This window comes from Hyaena hyaena, unplaced genomic scaffold (genome assembly GCF_003009895.1).
Source record: "Hyaena hyaena isolate Hyena2069 unplaced genomic scaffold, ASM300989v1 scaffold_358, whole genome shotgun sequence".
Lineage (NCBI taxonomy): Eukaryota > Metazoa > Chordata > Mammalia > Carnivora > Hyaenidae > Hyaena > Hyaena hyaena.
In genome coordinates this window covers 1,387,794-1,412,375 of record NW_024080992.1, presented here as the reverse complement: position 1 = coordinate 1,412,375, position 24,582 = coordinate 1,387,794, and the positions used below count along the sequence as shown (strand labels likewise).

The following is a 24,582-nucleotide window of genomic DNA, read 5'->3' as shown; positions in this document are numbered from 1 at the left end:
CACTCGGGACACTGACAAAGAGCTCTAATGAGTTAGCATATGACAGTTCCATGGGCTAACTTGTACATTTAGGAAAGGGGATATTTTTGGCCATGCATATGACTCCGTTTGGGCCTACCCTTATGAAAATAACCAAGTGGCTTTAAGCTGCTAGAGAAAATTTACCATGAAGCCGCAAATGGAGGCACTCACCGTGAGAATGTGTGGAGCTGCTCGTTCTCAAGGATGAGAATTTTGACAGTTGTCCTGTTGCAAGGGAAGGAAAAGGCATATCAATGTGTGAAGTTCTAGAAATAGTTTAATTTTATTCTGAAGAGTCTTGGTTTTAATAACATTGCCAGCATAAATCATTGCCTCTCAAGGTTTTAAGCAAGCTCCAATATAGGAAGAAAAAGCAATGTGTTTTGTGAGTATTAAGTAAGATGATTGACCTCACATAGGACTGAGAATACAGCAGTTGCTCAATATATGTGCTTGCCTCCCTTTCTTTCCCCATCTGTGCCCTTTCTGATGGTCCCCATCCAGATTGTTGACTTCTGCATAGTATGGTTCAGGATATAAATATTACTGTGTTTTAATGAGTCATCATACATTCAAGACCAGTGGTTCTCAACTGGGGAGTGATTTTGACTTCAGAGCACATTGGCCAAAGTCTGGATATCTTTTCGGTTTGTCACAGCTGAGGCGTGGAGGAACACCAATCCCTCAAAGAATTATCCAGCCCCAAGTGCCAGCTCTCTGTACTTTACACTGGTGTTTATAGTTTATTTCTCCACTGGACTCTAAATAAAGTAAGGGCAAGATTGAGAAGGATGCGACAGACTGTGGACCCAGGTTAAAACGGATTGGAGGACCCACCTGCCAGGTACCAGGATCCACTTACTCTTAATAAGCCCATTGCAGATGGTTTCCAGCTTGCAAATCAGTGCTTTATCAGACACTCATTTCTAAACAACTCATTAGTTGTTTAGCCACTTAAAAAACAAAACAAAACAAAACCACCACCACAGCAGGCAAACGAGCAATGGGGCAGGAGCATGGAGCACTGTGGTGGGAGGTAAGGAAGATGAGACAGACGTTGAGATCAGGCACTGGGCGTGCTGGCAAGGGCGGTGGTGGGGAGCTCGTGTCACCATGCCATGGCGTGGGTTTCATCCTAGGAGCTGCGGAGAGTTCTACATATGGAGCCCTCATGCTCTTTTCTGTACTGTATATACAATTTGTACACACTTTTATTGTTACTTATGTCTCTGTGTCCTATATGTTGGTAATTCGGTCTCTTGAACTGAGCCTTACCATCTTTGCTTTTATATGGCACAGAGGTTTACCAATAAGGTTTATTAGACAGATTTAGCAGCATCTCAAAATCGTTCTCTGCTTTTGAACAGGTACTGTTCCCAGCATCTGTTTCTGATGCAGTTGATTAGAGCCTGAAATGCGTCTTCTTGGTTTCACAAATGATCAGCTTTCAGGAAACCTACCAGATCCCACAACATTGCCGAGCTATAATGCCTAGTGGTTCAGAATGGGGAATTTCCCAGCCACAGGGAGAGGAAAGAATTTCCATCGCCTTTCTTTGTCAAAAGCGGACGGTCGGCCAATGTGATCTTTACCCTCTTCCTGCTCCCCCAACGTGTAACTCTCCCTTGCTGTTTACTGCACTTTTCCCTTGGAACTTACATTCAGGAGGCTCTTAGGCCATGAGGGTGGGGCCCCCTGAGGTCCAGGAGGGGTTGCCGAGCTCTTGGCCTGTTGCCCACTGGAGAGTCTGACCTGGCAGGTCACAGAGGGACCACCACCCTGCCTATTGTCAGTTTTACTATTTTTTTAATTTCTAGCATTGTTTTGCTTTTCATCTTTTTTTCCCCCTAAATAATGGCTCTCTCTTTTCTCTTTTCAACTTTACCAAAAAAGAAAAAAATGTATTGGTCTATATCAGTGGACACTGTTTCTGAGAATATTCAGTCTAGTTATTGGGTCCTTCTTTCATGACCATTGCTTTTTACTTCCACTTAGTGTAGTTTAAATTGCCTTCTTAAATCCATAGTCAACAAAAATGGAATTTTCGATTTGTGATTACATTCCTCAAACTTGAATCACACTTCCTTTCAGAGAAAGTGATCTTCGTAAGGAATACAGTTTTTATTTTAACATGAGAAACCATCAACAAAAACATCGTGTGTTTCAAGAAGAATACAAAATAATATGACTGTTTTGTAATAATTATCACACGGTTCTGTTCCATTCTGTTCTGGCCACTTATGTTCTAATAAGGCTGTCAGCTTCTTGAGACATGCACCCTTTTTGTGTTAATGCACGGGACCTTGCAGAACTCCAAAGGTGTGTGTGTGAGGGGCTAACCTGCTGTTGCTGTCAGCGCTTGGGGGAGAGAGGCATGCCGAAGCAGTGAGTGTAAAACAGTCTGGGCATCGTTATTCATCATGGGGAGCATGTATGTTTAATGCCATTTTTACTTTTCTACGTATATAAAATTCAGGATAAATATGTAGGTCTGAAGGTTTTGAAAGCAAGTTTTAACCTTTGTTTTTCAGCATTCTTTTTTTATAGCATGAAAATACTCAAGGTTCATTATACAGCTGTTTGTCAGTTGCTTTTCTTATTGTTCAAAATTTGAATAAGCAAGTGAAAAGGTAATCAGTTTTACCGTTAATTATTGTAATTTTCCTTCAGTTCAGAGTTCTGAAATTGTTTCTTCTTGTGTTTCCTTTCCAGAATACACGAGGTCATTCTCTCATTTCAGCAGTTGGGTGTAACTTCAGAGCTGGGAAAGAGCGTTTTCAAGGTATTCGTGTTATCTGATATTTTCTACATTCTCGCTTAGTCAAGCTTGCTTTGAGCTTAACTTTCTTCAGGCATCAATAGCTTATTTGGGGACTCTGCATTGTAGGACTGCAGACACAGCTTTGAAGTGGAAAAATCTCAAGAACATTGCTTGTGCAGTTTCAAATGTTGCACCATGGATTTTTGCCATAGACTGTGAGACACCGGTGGTTATGCTTTCTGTAGTGTGGTGTTTCCCTTTGGCGAAGGGCACGGCTCTGGCTCTGCCTTCTAATGCCAACAGGACACGGGACAAAATGCCTGCCCTGTCGGTCTCTCTACTCATCTTTCAGATGGGGATAATCATGAGATAGCCTAATGGGTTTGTTGGAGAGATTAATAGGCTACCACAGTCTTCACCACTATCACCTCCACCCCAAGTGAAAACATATGAGGTTGTGTTTACTGTTACCAGTAATCTCAGATAGTGCAAATGATAAAGTTATAGCAAATTTCTTTAATGATCTTGGGTCGTCTTTGAACAGAACCAAATCCAGGAAAAAACCCAAAATCATCCAACCTAAATAAAGGATGAGGTAACACAGAGGCATTCCATGTTTAATGTTAGCAATTAGTTTCCTAAATGATTATCAGTTTTTATAATGAATCCTGGACTTTGAAGTGCTATGTTCACCCATTTAAAAGATTTACAAACCTCAAACACTGTGACCTGATGGACCCCCCTCCATTATACATCATTATCCAATTCCTCTCTGAGCTAGAAAGAAAGGAGCACATCTGGCCTGAATGTTCCCAATCTCTTTACAGAATGAATCTTGTAAAATAGGCCACTGTCTCTTAATTAAATCTTTCTTTCAACTTGTTGAGAATTTCCTTCTCTTTCAGAGTAACCCCTTCCACTTAGGAGAACAGGGAGCAATTTCAGGGTCATTTTGGTTCCCCTCTGAGGTCTTTCTAAATATAACTACAGATCCTGGAAAACAGCCTGCCTTTTGTTAGTTAACTTAGTCTAAAGAATCAGTGCATTAAGAGCTTTGATTATCCACACTCCAAAAGTGCCTTCCTCTGATCTCTCAACATTTGACAAGAATCTCGATTCGGGGATTAAATATTTTCTCTAATGCACATCCACTTCTACTAGAGCCGCTTGCTTCACTCATTTTATTTGTGGGCCTGAAATGCAGAGTGTTTTCCAGTTAGGGGGAATTAAAATTTAACTCAAGAATCTATATATTCTAGAATAAGTCTCTGGTGTTTCTATACCAGAATCACACTCTTAAGTTTTTAGAAAGCCTTGTATTGTGTGCTCCATGTTTGTACGTGGCTGAGTGCTTAAATTTTACTGAGGGTGTTTTTTTTTTCCCCTGTCACATTTCCAGTGTGTTCTCCGCTGAATTCCTGACCCCATTGTTTTGGTTATCTTCATTTGTATATCCCAAGCAGCTCTCAAAACTAAATGGATTCAGTGACACATCTTCCCCCTGCCCACCTCACTCACCTTCTGCTTCTTTCTCCTTCTGGAATCAATATTTCAGTTAAAGGCATCACTGTCGACCCCACCACTCAAGCCAGGAATGTCCATACCGGCATCGCTTCACCCTCTGCATTCAGTCTACACCAGATTCTGGATTTAAGATAATATTTGAAAATTCCAAGAACAGTGACTGGTGCTTGATGAGGCCACATGTAAACTGCCAGCTGTCACAGATGCTCATTGTAGATCTGTTTCCAGTCTTCTGCCCTGCCCCCCACCGTCACTACACTAGCTCTGGCCCTCAACTCTGCATTAGTCTGTTGCTAGAGCGAATATGGCTCTCTCCCAACAGATGGTACCCAGTTTGCAAATTTATAACATGGTTTCTTGCTCAGTGACTTCTGTGGGCCTTTTGACCTTGAGAATGGATCCAAACACTTTGGTGTGGAGCCCCACAGCTGGTTCTGTACACCCCCCACCCCACCAGTGCACTGCTTACCTTCCCCTATTTTGACATCTGTGCTTCAGTAAGACGGAATTTCTCAGGATACTCCAGCACCTGAGCGTCCTTTTGGGCCCCCAGGCCTTTGCACATGCTGTTCTTACTTCTGAGAACACCCTTGCCGCTTTGTGCAGTGCATCTTTCAAGATCCATCTCAATTTCCAGGTCCTCTGAGAAGCCCTCTCTATCCCCCAGTATAGCTGGGCTTCCCCAATTCTTAAGTTGTATCTCTGGTCATACTGTACTTAATTATCCACTTGTATGTCAGATCCTCCTGCAGACACTGAGCACGAGGGTAAGATTTAACTATAGTAAAAAATAAGATCATATTTGTGAAAAGTAATCTCAAGCTCTGCTTTTCTCTAAATATAAACATTTTTTTAATCAACAATAATGTTTACTTTCTATTTTACTTTTCATGTTCATGCATTAAAGAAGACCCACTGGAGCAGCTGGGTGATTCAGTCAGTTAAGTGTCCAACTTCAACTCAGGTCATGATCTCTTGGTTCTTGGATTTGAGCCCCGGGTCAGGCTCTGTGCTGATGACAGTTCAGAGCCTGGAGCCTGCTTCAGATTCTGTGTCTCCCTCTCTCTCTGCCCCTCTCTCTCTCTCTCTCTCTCTCTCTCTCAGAGATAAAATATTGAAACAAAAAAATTTTAAAAAGCCACAAAAACCAGTCTGTGGCCCTTTTCCCTCTTCTGCTGCTAACAGTACTCACGCAGTGGCTACATACTTTTGAAACTTAACTGCATGTCAGTTCCACCTTGGAAGTAGATTTAGCCAATATTCTCACCAACTTGGTGAGGATAGTAGTTACTTGTATTATATTTGAATTTGAGATTCGAAATTTAAATTAATGCCGACCCATTTTCTGGCTTCTAAGGTGCCTGTGGCTTAGAAGTGTGTTTTAAACTTCCAGAGTTTTTCTTTACACTTGTCAGAAGGACCAGCTGTGAGAACAAACAGCAGCAGTAACTATTTGGTGAGACTTGAGCCCCTAATCCAAATGAACAAATGAGTGTTTCTTGAGAGAACACAGTTAACACAATTAGCCGTAGACTGCATCTTTGAAGAGCTAGAGGAAAAGAAAGGGATTCATTTTTAATTCCAACCAATTGTGAGTAGGAAAGCAAAAGCCTTGGCTTTCTGGAATGGCTTTGTAATCAAAGGTTACCAGGGGCCTGTCAGAACTTTCAACAACTGTCTTCACTGTGAAAATAAGTTTAGCTTGTTGGGTGAATGCAGGGCTGAGGAATTGATGGCTGTAGCCCGCTTTTATCTCTTGTTTGATCTTTGGCTCACAAAGATGAGGTTAATTGCAGCAGAAGCTGTTAGCTTTATGTTTTAAATGAGTCAATTAAAAAATTTTTTTTAGGGGCGCCTGGGTGGCTCAGTCAGTTAAGCCTCAGACTTTGGCTCAGGTCATGATCTCTAGGTTCACAGGTTTGGACCCCTCATCTGGCTCTGTGCAGACTGCTTAGAGCCTAGAGCCTCCTTTGGATTCTGTGTCTCCCTCTCTCTCTGATCCTCCCCTGTTCATGCTCTGTCTCTCTCTCAAGAGGGACAGAGAGAGAGGGAGACATAGAATCCAGAGCAGGCTCCAGGCTCTGAGCTGTCAGCACAGAGCCCAACACGGGGCTCAAACCTGTGAACTACAAGATCATGACCTGAGCTGAAGCTGGACGGTTAACCAGCTGAGCCAGCCAGGTGCCCCTAAATCAGTCAATTTTAATAGCAAACTGCTAGTGCCCTGAAAAATGTCCAAGAACAGTAAGAAAGAGTTGAGTATAAATATGTGTTACATTGTGAATCTTGGCTTTCTCTAGGCCAGTAGTCAGCAAAATACTTGGCAGTCACTCTAATCTCTCTCTTTCTCTTTCCTTCTTTCTTTCCTTTTTTTTTTTTTTTTTTTTTTTTNGAAATCCATGTCCATATTCACTAAAAAAAATTGGAAAATACAGAGATGATCTAGGAAGGAAAAAAGCTTCCACAGGAGGCTCTTACCCAAAGAACCATCATCCACATCTTGGCTGATACTAGCTTTAGAGAGTTTTCTCCAAGCAAACTTGTACTTCTAAAATTCTTAAGAAAAATTTTGCACACACAGAATTCGTAATACAGCGAGTTCTCATACACTCGTAATGCCTCTTCACAAATTACCAAGATTTTGCCACCATTGGTTCGTCCTTCTCTTTTTCTCTTTCCCTTCTTCTTACCTTTTGGAGGTATCCACTGACTACTTGGTAAAGGAAAAGGGGGCAATCCTGATATGCTTACAACCATGGAAGGCAAGCACCTGCTCGCCAGTTTCCCATACCCTCACTTACCTTTTATTAGGCTGCAAAAAGTGTGGGTTTACACTCGGTACTGCATTGTACTTTGGGGATAGGTAGCCTCAAAGTTCAAGTCTATCACATGTGAGATGGGTATTGATTTTTCCTCTTAAATCAATGTTTCCCTAGAGCATAGTTTTATTTATTCATAAAGCTAAGATGATGTCTTACAGGAGTTATAGCCGTGTCCATCTGTGGTGCAGGCACAATACGAAGAGCTTTTGTAAGACTCAAAAATCAATGATCCTCGAGGGCTACTTCAGAAACCTGAAAAAGTGCATTTTTTGTGCTTCCACATGTGAAAGGAAAATTTCAGCATTTGGCTTTCATTCCTCTGTGTTTTGTGCCACTTCTCAAATGAACCTAAATGAAGTGTAACTAAAATTGGAACATAAGGCTGGATAGAATCAACATCTCAGTGACCGTCCCTTGTTGACACCAAGTCTGTCAGCTCACTCTTGAAGGATGTACTGACCCTGTTGATCTAAACCCTATAATTTTGCCTCTTAGTCCAAGGACCCCAGAACGTGGGATTTTCAACACAAGGGGCAGGTAACACGAGTGTGTTCATTTTTGGGTATACTTCCTTCACTTTGGAATACTTTTGAGTACTCGGTAGTATTTTAAGAATATGTTACAGGTCTTTTGGGTTGCCTGGGTGGCTCAGTCAGTTAAGTGTCCAGCTCTTGATTTCGGCTTAAGTCATGATCTCATGGTTAATGAGCTCAAGCCCCACATCAGTCTCTACACTGACAGTGTAGAGCCCGCTTGAGATTCTCTCTCTCTCTCTCTCTCTCTCTCTCTCTCTTTCTCTCTTTCTCCCCCCTTCCCTTGCCCTTCCCTCATTCTCTTTCTCAAAAATAAATAAGCTTTAAAAAAAAAAATATATATATATATATATTTTTTTTAAATGATATATGATCATTCTCTGCATAGCTAGGCTGGATAAGTCATGTGTAATTCTGAAAGTATTCACTTTTTATTTATACACGAATGTGGGTATCTTTATTTTGTTCTAAATTTTTTTAACATTAGCTGGTTTTTAGGAGATTAAAAAGGCTAAAATGTCACCATCTGGAATTGTAGATACCAGTTTTTTGTTAGCTCTCTGATCTTCCATCACAGTAGAACTAGCTGGGGAGTCAGATGGCTCAGACACTAGTTTCACTATTTACTCCTAGCTGCTGGGCGACCCATGGTGAATTCCTCAACTTCTCAAGGACTAACTTTTGTTTATAGTGTCATTTTATTTGTTCATTTAAATCAAGTTAAGTGAAGGTTTGTGAAATTTGCCAGCATTCACTTGACTTCCATCATCTTCTGCATATCAAAACTTTTTTCTTTACCCTTTAATAGTAACTAGTTGATATTTTTAAAAAAAAGGAAACAAAAGAAAAAAGAATGGCTGGTTGAAATGAGGATGATTTCTTCATGGAAAATAAAGCTGTTTCCAGTTCCATGGTCCACGGTTATTTGTGAAAAGATTTCAGATGATAAGCTCAGCTACTAATAGCCACAGTTTCTCTAGAAGCCTCAGAGCCATTGAGGACACACCTTAAGTTTAGAGACTGGGACATTCAGCACCTGCTCTGGCCAGATCTGTAGCTCCCAGGGGGCCCCAGACCCCCTCCTGAGTTTTGGAAGAAGTCTCTGAGATACTGTCTTTTTGGATCTCACCCGTTTCTTGTCTCCTGGTAGCAGCAATGAGAACCTCTTCAGAGGAGGGTTGTAGGAGCTAGAAAGGAAAGGATATAGAACTGTTCACTGTGGTTACTGTTCACAGCTGGTCACAGTTGTTTCCCTTTGCCCCACGGCCTTAGGCATTGACACAACCTGATGGCATATCAGTGTTAGAGCGTTTCTCCCATGAACTCCAAGAACATTGCTGTTCATTTCATGAGTGGATGGCCTACTTGGCAAAAATGAGAAGATTCTGAGAGCTACTTCTTAGAGTACCAAGCTTGAGATCTGGTCTTCAGCAGAATCCTGGGTTGCCTGGTGTGAAAGGCACACTCCAGAGCCTGTTGGATGAAGAGGGAGTTGGCTGTTTGGACTCTAACCATTATATTAAGGTTATTTGTTATGTTTTTTAAACAGCTTTCATGAAGTCCTCCAAAGTCCTCTTGACATTCCTCCAGTATAATCAGCTTCGTGGTCTTTAATGCTACCTTTTTGCCTTATCTTTTAAAATTAATTTTGTTGTCCTCTAGGAAGCTGATTAGGAAAGTCATTCTTTGCCCTGTGTTTCCGAGTCCTGTGAACTCACCAAATCAATGCTGGTCATCAAGGGAGTGCTAGGTGTCCCAGCTCGATGACCCTGCATCCAAGTTGTTAACACGTGTAATTCTGAGTGGTGGACCTCTGGGGTGAGCCATAGTTCCCCAGTGAGTTTAATATGTTGCTCGTTGTGCTGGGGCCCCTCCTTGTTTGTATGTGTGCCTCATGCACGCACCAGGCAAGTTGTTCTGAGAGCCTGTCTCCGATGGTTTTAACTATGAGCAAAGAGAAAACAGGGAAAAAGACAGGAATTTAAAACTTTTTCCTATAACTTCCTATCGGAGAATGACCACAAGGTTGAGAATTCTGTGAAACTGAAATACTACCTAGTGAGACAGCCAGAAAATGTAAAAGCTTGAGATTAGCAAACCAGGGTTTGCCATTTCATTAACATAATCCTTTGCCATTGTCCAGTAAACGCCCCATAGCACACAGGCATGCTACCAATTTCAGTGTTTAAAATTTATTTTTCCACGTTTGAATATATACTGTTTATAAAATGTGTATATACAATTTAAGGTATGTTCGGCAGGTATTAAGCCAAACAGGTTATGTTTGCAGAAGATAAAGGAGATTTAATTTTTAGTTGAGTGTATTCTTGAACCCCTACTAAAGAAAGCTCTCCTGTTTACTCTAACTGGAGACTTTTGCATCTTTAGTATATGGGTGTGATATAGGCTGCAAACAGCAACTCAGAAAGGAAGCCAACGGGTGACGGTGGGGATGAGTGTGGCTGCCATTATAGATGACTGAGACGTTAGTTCAATTGTTGTGAGTGACAGTATCAAATTATCGTTGACTGATTTCAGATTGCTTTGTTTTATAATTGTTTTTATATAATCTGATGAATATTCTAATATTTAAAGATTTTGTGTGCCTGAAACACACACAAAAAAATGGTGAAAACTGATGAATTAAAGAGTAAATCATGTTTCTCCAATTTGCCATGTGAGGCAAAGATAGTTTTTTGTAGGTTGAAAACGTAGAGGATGGTTCCTTCTTGTCATTTATATTGCAACTTAAATGTTACCTTCGCAGGGGGGCCTGGGTGGCTCAATCTCTTAAGCATCTGACTCTTGATCTTGGCTCAAGTCATGATCTCACAGTTTGTGAGTTTGAGCCCCACATCAAGCTCTGTGCTGATGGCATGAAGCCTGCTTGGGATTCTTTGTCTCCTTCTCTCTCCCCCTCCCTTACTTGTACTCTTTCTCTCTCTCAAAATAAGTAAACAAACGTTAAAAAAAATTTGTTACCTTCTCAAAAAGGACTTCCCCAAGCAGCCATAGCTCAGGAATCCCTCAAGACACTACCAACTTCTTTTTCTTTTACCTTTTTTTTTTTAAAGAAAAAAAAACAAACACCGCATTTATTTATATTTGAGTGAATGCTAGTGGGAGAGGGGCAGAGAGAAAGGGAAACAGGATCTGAATCAGGCTCTGCACTGACATTTGCAAGCCTGATGTGCGCCTCGAACTCACAGACTGTGAGATCATGATCTGAGCTGAAGTCAGATGCTCAACTGACTGAGCCACCCAGGTGCCTCTTTCCTTTGCCTTTTTAATTTATTTTCCCCATCTGATACTTTAGTGTTAGTCTCTTTTGTCAGTCTTCACCTATAGGGAAGTAAGCTGAGACTTCATCTGTTTTGTTCATCTCGTATCCTAAGTGCCTCGAGCGGTGCTCAGCATTTAGTAAGCACCCATATGTTCTGGGTCTGCTTTCTTCTCTGGATCTTCCCCTCGCTCATCTTTAAGACCAGGTCATCATCACTGCCTGGAAGCAGGCTTTACTGTCACTTCCCCTTGCTGTAGTATTCATGGTATTTGAAACTCTGTATTTCTGTAATTAACCAGTGGTTGCTTCCTGGTTGTGGCATCTGATTTTCACGATAATAATACATCTGTGTATTAATATGATAGGCATTTGAGGCAAGTGATTCCTATTAAGTTTTCCAACCACAAGATAGAGCTTACAAAAGACTTTGAGAGATAAACACATATGCATTTAAGAATTACCTATGCACTAGCATTAATACTAAAGGTCAACTGGCTAGATTGCTCTGCTTTGATGGTAGACTCAAGCAGTGGCTTGCTGTAACTTCCTTTTTTGGTAGTGTTATTTAATTTACCCCTGTGAGTAACTTTTTCAGAAGGAAGGCTTTTGTTTTTGGAAACATTCCACCTCTCCACCCCCAGCTCCAGCCCAGAAGCCGGGAGTCTGATCTTGTTATGTCTGGGAATATTGATTTTCTACTAATGGCTGTATTTTACATGATAATGAATCCAGTCTTTTCTACAATTCTGCTATGTTTCTGCAGAATATATAGAAATTGGGACATGTATGAATCGAAGTATTTTGGGCAGCAAAGAAGCTGCTGTAGAGCCTGCATACAGTTTTATAGGCCCTTGTTTCAGGTTAACCAAGGAGATGTTGGTTCTGTGGTCATCAAAGGTAATGGTTATTGGACAGTTTTAGGTGGACAGAAAACAGCTTTTGAATTTCAGGGCCTTTGCTACTTATACTTACTTCCTGTCTTAGAAAGGTCAACATCTTTTACACACTTTGAAGCAGTAACCTCTTGCGCATTAGTTACCTTGAAAGCATTTACTGACCCTCCCCACTGATTTTCAATAATATGGAAAAGTTGTTCCAAATTGATCTTAGCTATTAATACAGAAAAGGCAGAACATTAAGTCAGCCAGGAGGTGTATCAAAAGCCTTTTGTAAATGCTGTAGTCTCTCAAAAAACTAACCCTTGGGGCACCTGGGTGGCTCAATTGGTTAAGCGTCCAGTTTCAGCTCAGGTTATGATCTCACGGTTTGTGAGTTCCAGCTCCACATTAGGTTCTGTGTTGACAGCTCAGAGCCTGGAGCCTGCTTTGGATTCTGTGTCTCCCTCTCTCTCTGCCCCTCCCTAACTTGCTCACGCTCTCTCTCTCTCTCTCTCTCTCTCTCTGAAATATTAAAAAAATAAAAACTCTAACCCTTGAGAGAAGTTTATTTTTGTTCTGGAAAGAATAGGTCACTTTCCCAAGAGATGCAAAATGCTTTCACTTTTAAGAGGTGGATTATAGCCTATGAATAGGATAGCAGGATTCTCAATTTTTACTTTAATTTTGCCATCAACTTGCTTTGACTTATCTAAAAAATTATTGTGTAAGAAAAACATTCTGATACTACGATGTTCTTTGACTTATACCAGAATAACCTCTATAGATTAATTTATAGATAATTTATACTAATTAATAGTCCATCTCAGAAGTGCTTAGCTCTTGGGATATTTATTGATTTATGTTTTTGAGCTTTATAAAAAGGTGTCTTAGGTCCCTGAAAACAATGGGCGGTTTAAAAATTCTAAGAGTAAGTTTCTCTGGGCAAATAGTTGGAAAGACTTGCCTTCTCACTAATGAATACAGTTTTGAGTTCGGATCTAATGCCAGTGGTCTGGGGCAGAAACACAAAAATTTACGTGCTTAATTTGGACTAACAATCTAGTTTCTTATTCTTTTATTTAAAAAAATTTTTAATGTTTATTTTTTAGAGGAGGGGAGGGGCAGAGAGAGATGGAGACACAGAATCCGAAGCAGGCTCCAGGGTCTGAGCTGTCAGCAGCAAGCTTGACACAGGGCTCAAACCCTCAAGCTGTGAGATTATGACCTGAGCCAAAGTTGGATGCTTAACCAGCTGAGCCACTCAGGTGCTCCTAGTCTTTTATTCTTTTCAAAGATAGGAAGTTAGAAAAAAATACATAGGGTTTTAAAGTAAGATAATGTGCTCTTTAGAAAAACCTGTTTACAGATCTCAGTTTAGTTTTGGAGAAGTAATAGACTCCTTCAGGAATTCAGTGAGCATTCTAGACTATCTCTGAAGGACACATGCACAGAAAGCATTGCATATAATTGCAGGTAGTTTGCAGACCCTCCCAGAGTTGGCCAGGGACCCTGTGATATCCATCCCTAGGGCCCCAGGTAACAAACCCTGACTTGCGCCTTCTAAGTAGAAGGTAATGCTTCGTTTTTGTGCTGTAAATACTGGTCATTTAATCCCTGGCATTAACATAGCATCCAAGGCATATATGAATGTTTTGATGAGTTTCATTTAAACAGATGCAAAGTTTATTTAGTCCTTTAGCAATGGAGTCTCTGTTTAAGATGTTGGTGGTTATTAAAAAAAAATAGTTATGAAAGGTGTCTATAATTAGATGGAATAATTATAGAAATAAGCAGACACACTTCAAGTGTTGTGAATGCTATTTGCCCCTTATATTAGCCTAATCATTCTGTTTTCTCTTGCTGTGCCTTCTTGGCTTTTCTTTAATATTGAAATACTTCATCCATTTCATGGATAGGGACAGTTCATCCTAGGGTTCATATACTTTTGGAAAAATTAAAAACTGACTAGCAAAAATTGATAATTAAATATATTTAATAAATCCAGTATGTTTTGTGTGATTATTGAACTTTTAAAAAACAGAAAAATAGTATCACTGGTAAAATAGAATATAAGAATTTATTATTTTTACTTATAACTTAAATTCCTTTTCTTTTTAGGTTGGTGGCTTTTCTTGTACTTCTTACTACCACATATGTATATCCCTATGCCAGCCATTGTTTCACATGACAAGGAAAGAAGTAAAAATAGGTCCTTACTGAACTGCACAGAAATTGAAAATTACATGTTTTCAAATTCATATCATACAAATTTGCCTTACATATATATGTTCTTTCCAGGTGATCTTATCCAATCCCAGGACTTCACCGTCCTCTAACTTAAATTGGCAAATCGTGACTAACAGTCCAAATACATTCTGACACCTATTTTTACAAAGTTTATTAGAACACAGGCACACTCCTTGGCTATCATTTATGGCTGCCTTTTTGCTTCAGTGACAGAGTTGAGTAGTTGTGATAGATCATATGGCCTGCAAAGCCGAACATATTTACCATGTGGCCCCTTATAGAAAATAGTTGCTTACCCTGATACTGCTTACTACTTCCAACCTTTCTTTTGAGATCTTAATTCCTAAATTTAACTACTTACCAGATTCCTTTACCCCCATACTCCGCATCCATCATAAAATCAACACTTCTCAATCTGAGCTCTTCCTACGTGTATTTCCCCACTCTAATCAGTTACTCTGAGTTTCCTATCTCAGTTAATGTCACCACCACATGCCCAAGGATCTTCTCATCTTCATATTACTCACACCTGATCTGTCCCTAAAGCCAGTGCACTGACTGTTCAAAATATACCACCACCTTGCAGACAGTAATCTAGGCTTTTAAGTAACCAGTACTTTTCATTCTTATATTCTCAGGCCCCCCCTGCAATTAGACTAGAAATTCCTTTTTTGGTCTTTTAGAAGTTGCTGAGAAGATCTATTCAGTGAGAAATAATTATTGGAATGTTTTCATGAAATAAGCCATGGAGATATGGGTCCATTTACTGTGTCACAAAGATTTAGAAGTGATAGGAAGTCAGAATATTGTAAAATGTGTATGTTTATTACTTGAATACGCTGAAGAGAACATGACTATTTGATTTGCTGAGTTGGAACTTTAAAAGAATTCATTGGTGTTTTGGGGCACCTAGGTGGCTCAGTCAGTTAAGTATCCAACTTCGGCTCAGGTCATGATCTCGCAGTCTGTGAGTTCAAGCCCTGTGTCAGGCTCTGTGCTGACAGCTCAGAGCTTGGAGGCTGCTTCAGATTCTGTGTCTCCCTCTCTCTCTGTCTCTCCCCTGTTTGAGTTCTTTCTTTCTCAAAATAATAAATAAACATTAAAAAAAAATGTATTGATGTTTTAAAATTGAATCTTTGTTCTTTATGCAGGACCTCATTGGCTGGAGCATGAAGAGTTAAAACTCTAACATTAGATTACCCTTTTTTTTTCCAGTTCATCCAAAGAACATATTCAGATAACAAATGCATTTCTATCCTCATCAGTATTACTTGAATATTATTTTAAAGCTCATGATATTATTAACTCTGCATTCTCTTTTATGAATTTAAAATTATGCTTATAATAACTGATGAGCGTAGAAGAGCATAGTAAAAATAAATAAACTTTGAAATGCAAAAGGATTAGTGGGGATAATAAATATCCACTCAGTGTTTTAGCATTTTTGATCTTGGCATTTGTTTTATCAGGCAAATATTTTCATAGTGCTTTAATTTCAGTTCCTCTATCAGAACAATTATGCAGGAGCAGTCTTTGTGTTCAAGAACAACAAATGTTTACAGCATTTAAGTCAAAAGCAGAGGTCATAAATTAATTCTAATCCTCTGAGCAAAGACATTAGCCTTTGTGTAACATTAAGATTTGGGCTTGTTCACACAAAATAATCCCAAGAATAATAGTTCCCCGTGCTGAACGGTGATCTTAAAGATTAATATTTTTTCTTTGGTTAATGATCTGTAATGCATTAATAAGCTTCTCCAAATACTTCCTGAAATTTTAATTATCTGTAGAATTTCAAAGCTATATTTTGATCAGACATGTAAAGAAGCAATGTACCTCAATTACTGTCACATTAAGGATGATGTTGCTTTCTGATTTAGAGAAAAATGCCTCCCACCATCAGACTTCAAAATAGCTGAAATACTTAGTGAAAGAAAGCGAATGGTTGAGGACATTCAGCTAAAATACTGTCTCAGTGCCCTGTGGGTCAGGCAGTCTGGTGCAGCGGAGGTGGCTGCTAGCGCTGCTGCTCTTTCACTGTTCCGTCTGCTGGTGTTAGTGACGCCCCTGGGACCTGCCGACCACGCTGGGGGGTACCCCACAAAGTCTCACTGCAAGGTCTCCCATAAAATCACTTTCAGGTCTTCAGTGAATAGGTTTTAGCATGTCGATAGTCCCTCCCAGTCATCTTTTTCTAAGAACTAGGCAATGTGTGGCAGAACAAAGAGACCGAGACTTCTGTTCCAAGCATGCCTCTGAGGGAGAGTGTGTAGCCCTAGATGATCGCCTTAACTCATCTTCACACTTGAGAGGCCAATATTAATCCCTACTTTATGAAACTTGTAAAGAATAGGAGTAATATTTGCAGAGCACCTGGCAGGTGATAGATGCTTAGGAAATTGTGGGAGTGGTTATTGATGCTACAATAATAGTGATAACAACAGTAACAGTAATCACAGCCATACCTGAGGCATTACACTCATTAATTGTACATCTCTGTTTGGTTTTCTGGTATCAGTCTTGTCACTCACACAAGTGAGTGCTGTCGTGAGCTGAGGGAAGGAAGAGTAATCTCAATCTTTCTGAATACGTGGGTCTTCCTGGATGCGGTATTTTCTATCCTATAAGATCATGACTTCATATCATTGGGAAAAACATGCTGAAGTCATGCAAATATTTATAACAGCATGGTTTTTTAAAAATGAAGATGAAGAAACTACTGGCCTCAACAATGAGGACATGACTAAGTAAAAATAGATAATGTTTTATAATTTTTTAAATGGCACATACAGGCTGTTCTGAAACATGGAAATGCATATCTGATACAATAACTGAAAGTGATATATTACACTGTTTATTTGCTGATGGCAACTTTGCAAATATTTCTGTAGAATTAAAGATCAAAGGAAACTTCAGAATGATAAGTAGGGTTTTAATGTTCATTGGTGTCTTTATTTTCCACAAAGTTGTTTAACTTTATAAAAATTATGACCTGTCTTAAAAATGCAAATAACCTTCATCTACTCATTCTAATGAGAACATGCATTCTGTGTACCTGATGACAGGTTTGAACATGAACTCTGGAATGAAAGTATTTTGTAAATTAGTCCTCCTCTGCTGTTTATTTTTCCAAGTTGCCAAAATCTTGTCTATGTCTGATAAGCCAAAGAAGGTGGGAAAGTTGAACAGAAGATTTATCCAATTAATCTAATGCAAATAGAGAAATGCATAAGCAGATGTATCATTCTGTAGTAATTTATGTAGCAATTTGAGACCTGATGGTTTGAAAAAGCTTCAGTAGTCTTTAAAAGGCAGCTGACACTGATTTATATAAATTAGGACTTCACCGTGTTCTAGTTTTTCCTTCCCTCTTATCACATCTCACAGGGACTCTAGTCTGGCTGTGTTCAGTTTACGCAAGAGGAACCATGCCTTCAGGCACCATGCATGATACTTGGGCTTGTGATAACCTTGGCATCACAATTATCTACCTCAGCATTTAGACAATATCGGGGATTGCTTACAGATTGACAGGGAAATATACACTAAGATGTATGCTACATTTATTAAGAGTCTTTGAAACCATAGATGAGCCTTATCTCAAGACAAGGAAAGTATAAGGCAAACCTAAAGTTACAGTCCTCTAGAGGAAGAAGGTGGAGGAAGGGATGGGCAGGTACAGCACACCTTGGCACACCTCTCTCCTTGTTCATTTCCAGAAGATTGATAACCCGTGAAGGTATGAGGTGGAGGCTTGTGTTTCTTTGTAATGAGCACATGTTCTGTTGTGTTCTGGTGGCTGATCAGCAAGAGTGAGGCTCTGCTGGTGGGGTCAGCTCATGGCTGATTGACACAGTTACCTCCTTTCCTTCTTTCATTGCTTTGGTGGGTTTCTCTACGTCATGTTTGCTTGTCTTCATTCCTGCATGGCAGGAAACTTGCCTTAAATCCAAATGTATTTACCACTCATTAAGTTATGGGCAAGGATCGATAAAGGCAACAGAGATGCCATTCCTTTTCATTTCAGGACTAAGCAAGGGTCTTCTCTCTCATATTTTGACATTTTATGACAACTGCACTTATGAAGAGGCAGTCTCCCATTAAAATTGTGGCTTGAAAACTGCAGAGTGGTTCCCTATGATTTTAGATATGTGAAAGCCCAGAATGGAACATCAAAAAGGGTCCTCTCCAGCTACATTCCCATCACGGTTCCTGTGAATGTTTAAGTCCAAGTTTGTTTCATTAGATCAATTTTGACACTTTGGTACATGAATGAGGTAGACTAATTTATGTGATTATATTTTCATTCATTTGATAGAAGATTAAATGCTTCCTTTAAAATGCCAAAGGATACTTTTAATTTGGAGTCTCAGTTTTAATTGGAACATGAGCATTGAGGAGTAGCAATGAAACATGTTTTTAATTTCTAAAGTAAATGATTAGGCTGTATTAATTTTAAAGCAGTCTTTCCTCTTATAGGAAAAACATTTTCAAGCTCATTTGTGTTTTTACCCATATATAAAATTAAAATAGTACATTGAACGTGCCATATGCATGTTGATGACTGGTTCTATGTCAAATAGGAGGACTTGGGGAGAGGCCAGGGACCACCTTTAACCCAGCACCAATGAGGGTTCTGTTCCCCAGTAGGTAGGTGCTCAGTAACTATTGATTCTCCAAATGAGTGATTAACTGCTTGGAGTCAGCAATCTGAAATGGCATACCAGCCCTGGCAATTCTTTTTTTTTTTTTTTTTTTTAATTTCTAGGAGATAGAGAGAGAGACAGGATGAGCAGGGGAGGGTCAGAGAGAGAGGGAGTCACAGACTGAAACAGGCTCCAGGCTCTGAGCCGGCAGCCAGCACAGAGCCCGACGCAGGGCTCGAACCCACGAACTGCGAGATCATGACCTAAGCGAAAGTCGGACGCTAAACCGACTAAGCCACCCAGGCGCCCCAGCCAGCCCTGGCAATTCTTAGGAGTATCACTGAACCTCTCTGAGCCTCAGTTTCCGCACTTGTAAAGTGAATATGACAATATTTACTCTTTTGTATCAGGGGATACTGTGAGAGTTAAAGAAAAAATGTGTGACACATCTTTGAAAACTGGAGAGAGCTTTCTCTAAGTAGTCCTTCCTAGCACTACTGTTGCTTTACAGGACTGTTCCTTAGTACCATGTTTGTTTGTTCTAGCATCTGGCTAGCATTCAGTAAATGCACATGTAAGTAAAAAAAAAAGAGAGTGTGTGCCAAAATTAAAAATGAAGAGGGATTAGTAATTTATCGCATTAATTGACCTCTAACGTTGTATTAAAATACTGTGTTTATTTTTGACATAATTATAATCACTTCTGTATTTAATTTACTTTTGTTATTTCATGGAGGGACACAAACATACACTTAGACAACCAAGTCATTATTCCCCAGTAACACTGTACATTGTGAGGTTTTGTGTGTCTATGTGAGGCTTTTTATGTAAGAATGGGCAAAGGATAACATAACATAACATGAAGGTGTAAGGTGTAGGTAAATGAAAATTTGGCTTATGATGGATTGCCATTACTGCTTTGGAAATTAGATATGGATACACCTCACATAAAATTCACTCTTAGATGTACTGTAAATTCAATGACACGGTTTTGATGAGAAAAATCAGTATATGCCTTATCTTTTATTCTCTCCTCTTGCTCAGTGTGCTGTTAAATTTACTCTGCAGGATCACAGTGTTTAGCATATATTAATTGCCTATGTTAACTTTATGCTAACACTGCTAAGTGATACCAAAAATGCATTAATAAAGTCATAACCATTAGCTAGATTCACAAGTATTATGGTCCTAAGTATAGTTTTTAATCTTCTATATAAATTGGATGATGTATTCCTATTAACTCCATCTGAGCTTATTTTTACTATACCCTGGGCATTGTGGTGAAGCCCTGAGTAGCAGAGACTTAATGAAACATGACTCAAAATCATGTCCAGGCAGGGATAGGGGACACAACTTCACATCCATTTTTAAAGCTATCTAATCAATATATATACACTTACGTATATGAATGGTACTGGAGCCTTTGTTAAAAACACAGTAATGACCCCTCTCAGACCCTTCCAAGTTCTGAAAAAATAAGAGCTAGGATAAAATAATTGGCAGATAAGACTTAAATGTCACCTTTATTACTAGTAAAGGCCCGGGTGGAGTGCTGGGTTTATTTGCTGTACTGATACCGAACCCCAGAAGTAAGCACAGGCCACACTCGCAGGGGCAGGCTTCTCTGTGGGCCCAGAGGAGGGAACTCAAACTTGGCAAGAAGATCAGAGAAAAACTCATCTTCCCAGAGGGCAGCCCCACTCCCTAGTGGAAGAAGGGAGTTGCTGAGCCTAGGATTCCTCATTCATGCTTCCTCCGATCACCCATTAGATAAGTCCCTCCATCTCCCCTTCAGTGGAGTAAATGAAGGGGTTGAAAGAAAGATCCAGGAAAGACCCAGAGTATTATCTGCTTGAACTGTGTAGAGAAAGGATTCACTCCCAGTATAGGACAGGTAAGGTAATATTTGATGCCAAATGAACTGAGCAGAATCAAAGAACAGAAGGAAAAGAGTACACCTTACAAAGAAGGACCTTCAGGACTTGGAATTAAGTGGTCAGGAGAGAAGGGGAGAGAAAATACCTGGCATGAATGGAATCAGCAGGGGCACAGGGAAGGGAAGGTGAATTTGTGTGGAAAGGAGGTTACAGAGGGCTAGGAAGTCTCTGCATAGGAACCGAGGAGCCTTCGGAAATGGCACACTTGAGTATTTCCTTGTGAATGTGTGTGAGAGGTGTTTTTTTTTTTAATTGCATTGAACCCTGAGAATGTTTTGGGTTTGTCTGTTTTCATATATTTGCATGGTTCTCTCTATAACTTATCTTGGCTAATTACATGTACCTATATGCTTTCCAGATATGTCTTGAACTTGGTGACTAATTATCAGATTTCAGTAGCAAAGAGTATCATTTTTGGAGTGTGTGACTTATATAAGGACATGTTGCAGAGTGAAATTGTTCCCTCCCTTTCCATGATGAACATCTCTGTGGTTACATTAAAAGTGCCCTGTAACGTAGATTTAGCTCTGAGAGAGTTTTCAAAGCTGAACTTGTACTGTGTGTCAATCTGGGTGGACCCAATGGAATCCTGCTCATTGAGTCATGCTCAAATACGTTCATGAGCCAACCACCTTTTGATTTTGAAGGCTCTTTTATAGTATACATTTCTCCAAAATAAAGTCTCTGGAAATGGGGCTTCAAAGAATAGTAACAATCAATTATGGAATCATTTATTACATAGATTTTGTTATTTCATGTAGTAAATCACATGTGCTCCAAAACAGTGTTAATTACTAAAAAGGAAAAAAAATCCCTTTAGTACAATGAGATTCTAAGATGGAGGTATCTGATACCCCGTAAAGCAGTTGTTAACTCTTTGCTGAATGCTCTGGGAGTGGAATGGTGGGAGCAGAGAACACACTTGAACTACCTTCTCTGTCTTCTTATGTTTATTATTTATTTTTGAGAGAGAGAGAGAGACAGAGCATGAGTGGGGGAGGGGCAGGGAGAGAGGGAGACACAGAATCTGAAACAGGCTCCAGGCTCTGAGCTGTCAGCACAGAGCTTGATATGGGGCTTGAACCCATGAACCTTCGAACTGAGCCACCTAACCAACTGAGCCAGCTGCCTAGGTGCCCCATACCTTCTCTGTCTTCTAGAACTTGGAATTTCATTGGGGAAGTATGACCGGTGTTTGCATTATAGGTGGTATATACAAATAGTATATGAATAAGCACCAGGATGTCTGCTTTTCGTCATTCTTTGCCTTGTTTATTCAGAAAACTTAATGAACAGTTGAAGATACTGTGTTCTTTGGCCCAACATCCTGACAGATGCTACTGTCTTGACTTAGCACAGAGGTCATTGGCTTCACCACATAACTGATTTCCCCTCCACTATGTAAAGCTTGGTAGACTTTAGTTAACTCCCTTCTTGGCTATCATTTATCATTTTATCTTAGTTCCCTCCTTGTTCTTGTATTTATTGAACTAAATAGATCTCTACTCTGATACAGAGGGAAAGAAGAGAGGATTGCATACCTCAAGGCAAAGGAAAAGTTCTGAGGCTTAATTAAGTTGCTGTGTCTCGACAACAGTATGATCAGAGTACGTGGGCCTGGCGTGAAATGTTCTGGTGTCTGTCGTGCTTTCTTTAGGATGTTGTAAACATTACAGGATATGGTTTTTGGTTTTTTCACTAGTGCGAAGGGTTTATTTTATCTATGCAGATGTTTGGCAGGTAAAGAGTTAACTTGTTTTAACTGCAGTTCTTGCATACTGGATTGAATTTAATATATCATGCTTTTTTTTTTTTTTAACAGCTTTAATTAGTTATAATTCATTCACATGTCCTACAAGTTCAGGGGCGCCTGGGTGGCTCAGTTGGTTAAGTGTCCGACTCTTGATTTTGACTCAGGTCATGATCTCACAGTTCGTAAGCTTGAGCCCCATGTCGGGCTCTGCACTGACAAAGGGGAGCCTGCTTGGGTTTCTCTCCCTCTTTTTCTGCCCCTCCCTCCCTCTCTCTCTCTCTCTCTCTCAAAATAAATAAATACACATTCAAGAAAATAAAAACTAAGCTATACACTTCAGTGGCTTTCAGTATATTCACAGAGTTTTGCAACATCAGCCTAATCAACTTCCGAGCATTCTTATAACTCTGAAAGGAAACCCCTCATTCCTTAGCTGTCACACAATGTCCCTATCTTTGGCACTCTCCCACCCCCCCACCCCCCACCCAGCCCTAGGCAACCACTGCTCTATTTTCTGTCTCTAATGAGCCACTCTAACGAAGGAAGCAATCATCTAAAGTTTCTAAGTGTGACGGATTAAAAGAATGAATCTCATCAAAAATAATAAGCCTGAAAGCAGTCACATATTCGTACGTGGAAAAGTACTCCTTGGCCGCTATCAGTTGTGTGCATCAACCATCTGCAGTCAGCCCTGACCTACTCTACTCTGCTTTTTTCCACAAGACACGTTTAATAAGATAAAGCCTCTGATGAATTACTTATAGTCATGGCATTGTGCACTGTTTACCCAGAATAATCCCATTTTGGACGTTGTTTATGTAGGGACTTTGCTGCTAAGGTGATGGGTCTCCCCTCAAGGAGCTGCCAGCATAGAAGAGGGGGATGGATATGTGTAAACAAGTAGGTACAAAATAATGTCCAAATGCTCTAAATACAGCACAGAGGGGACTCACAGGACAGTCATATATGCCTGGGGAGCCTGGCAGGGAAGGGGGCGGGGTGTCTGAAACAGTTCCTGAGGGAGGTGGCCCTGGGAGACCAGCTGAGGCACATCAGCAGCATGTGCAGGCATGGAGAAGGGCATTTGGGTAGAGGGACCAGTGTGTTCAGAAGCAAGGAGGTTCAGCTTCAGGGAGGTAGGAAGTATCCTTTGCACGTGAGAGATACGGCAGTAGGGTATTGTTCACAGGAGGGTTTGGAAGGAAGATACGGAGGCATGAGCCACTGCATGAGAGGTGCTATGTGAGATACCTAGGAGGCTGAACTTGACCTGCTGTATTAGTTTCCTGTGGCTGCTGTAACAAAGTGCTACAAACTGGTGGCTTAGAACAACAGACGTTTATTATCGCACGTTTCTGGAGGCTCGAATTCCAGAACAGGGTGTTGGCAGGTTCACACTCCCACTGAAACCTGTAGGGGAAAGACCTTTCCTTCTCGTTCTTGTTCTGGCAGCCCCAGACATTCTTTGGCTTGGGTCAGCATGATTCTGCTCTCTGCCTCTGTCTTCACATGATGTATTTCCTGTGCTTCTTCACATTATCTTCACCCCATGCATGTCTATCTCTGTGTTCAAATTTCCTCCTTTTGTACAGATACCAGTCATATTGGATATGACCTCATTATAACTTGATTACCTCTGTAAAGACTATACTTCAAATGAAGTCGCATTCTGAGGTTCTGGAGGTTAGGACATCAACATCCATTTTTTAGCAGAGAAAGTGCAACAGGTAACACCTACCAAGCATTAGTATGTTACTGGAGGAATTTAAGCAAAGAAGTTAAGTGACTATATTTGCATTTTAGTAAGTCACTTGGTCAGCTGTGGAGGATGAATACAAAGGAGTCAAGAAGAGTTGACCTTGTCCAGGCAAGAAGTCTTATGGATCTTGGATGCCTGTTTCAGTAAATGAGGTATTATTTTATTCTTCTCTCATCATATTGAAAAGAAGAAGAAGAGAGCCACAAATCCACAGCAGCACGGGAAAGCCAGGCAGCTACACCGTTAGCAGACAGAGACACCCAGGAATGGCAGAAGGTATTAAGATAAATTAATCTGATTGGTGGTGAAACCCAACTAAACAGAGAAGTGCATTCTTCAGCTGCATAGACAATATATTAATACAACGTTGGCTTTAGGTCAGTGAGGAGAGGGAGAACAAAATGAAAAGTCCACATGC

At 40.2% G+C, this 24,582-nt stretch overlaps 1 protein-coding gene across 3 annotated transcripts in view; it reads left to right on the top strand.

Annotated features, from left to right (window-relative positions):
* PAG1 (phosphoprotein membrane anchor with glycosphingolipid microdomains 1) overlaps positions 1–24,582 on the top strand; it is a 134,270-nt gene that overhangs the window by 41,783 nt on the left and 67,905 nt on the right. For 2 of the 3 annotated variants that reach the window (XM_039250100.1, XM_039250097.1), the window contains exon 2: positions 2,734–2,803. The gene's annotated coding sequence lies outside the window, so the exon portion shown is untranslated. Of the gene's footprint in view, positions 1–2,733; positions 2,804–24,252; positions 24,317–24,582 lie in introns of those variants that run through there. The other variant, XM_039250098.1, reaches the window with a different exon arrangement.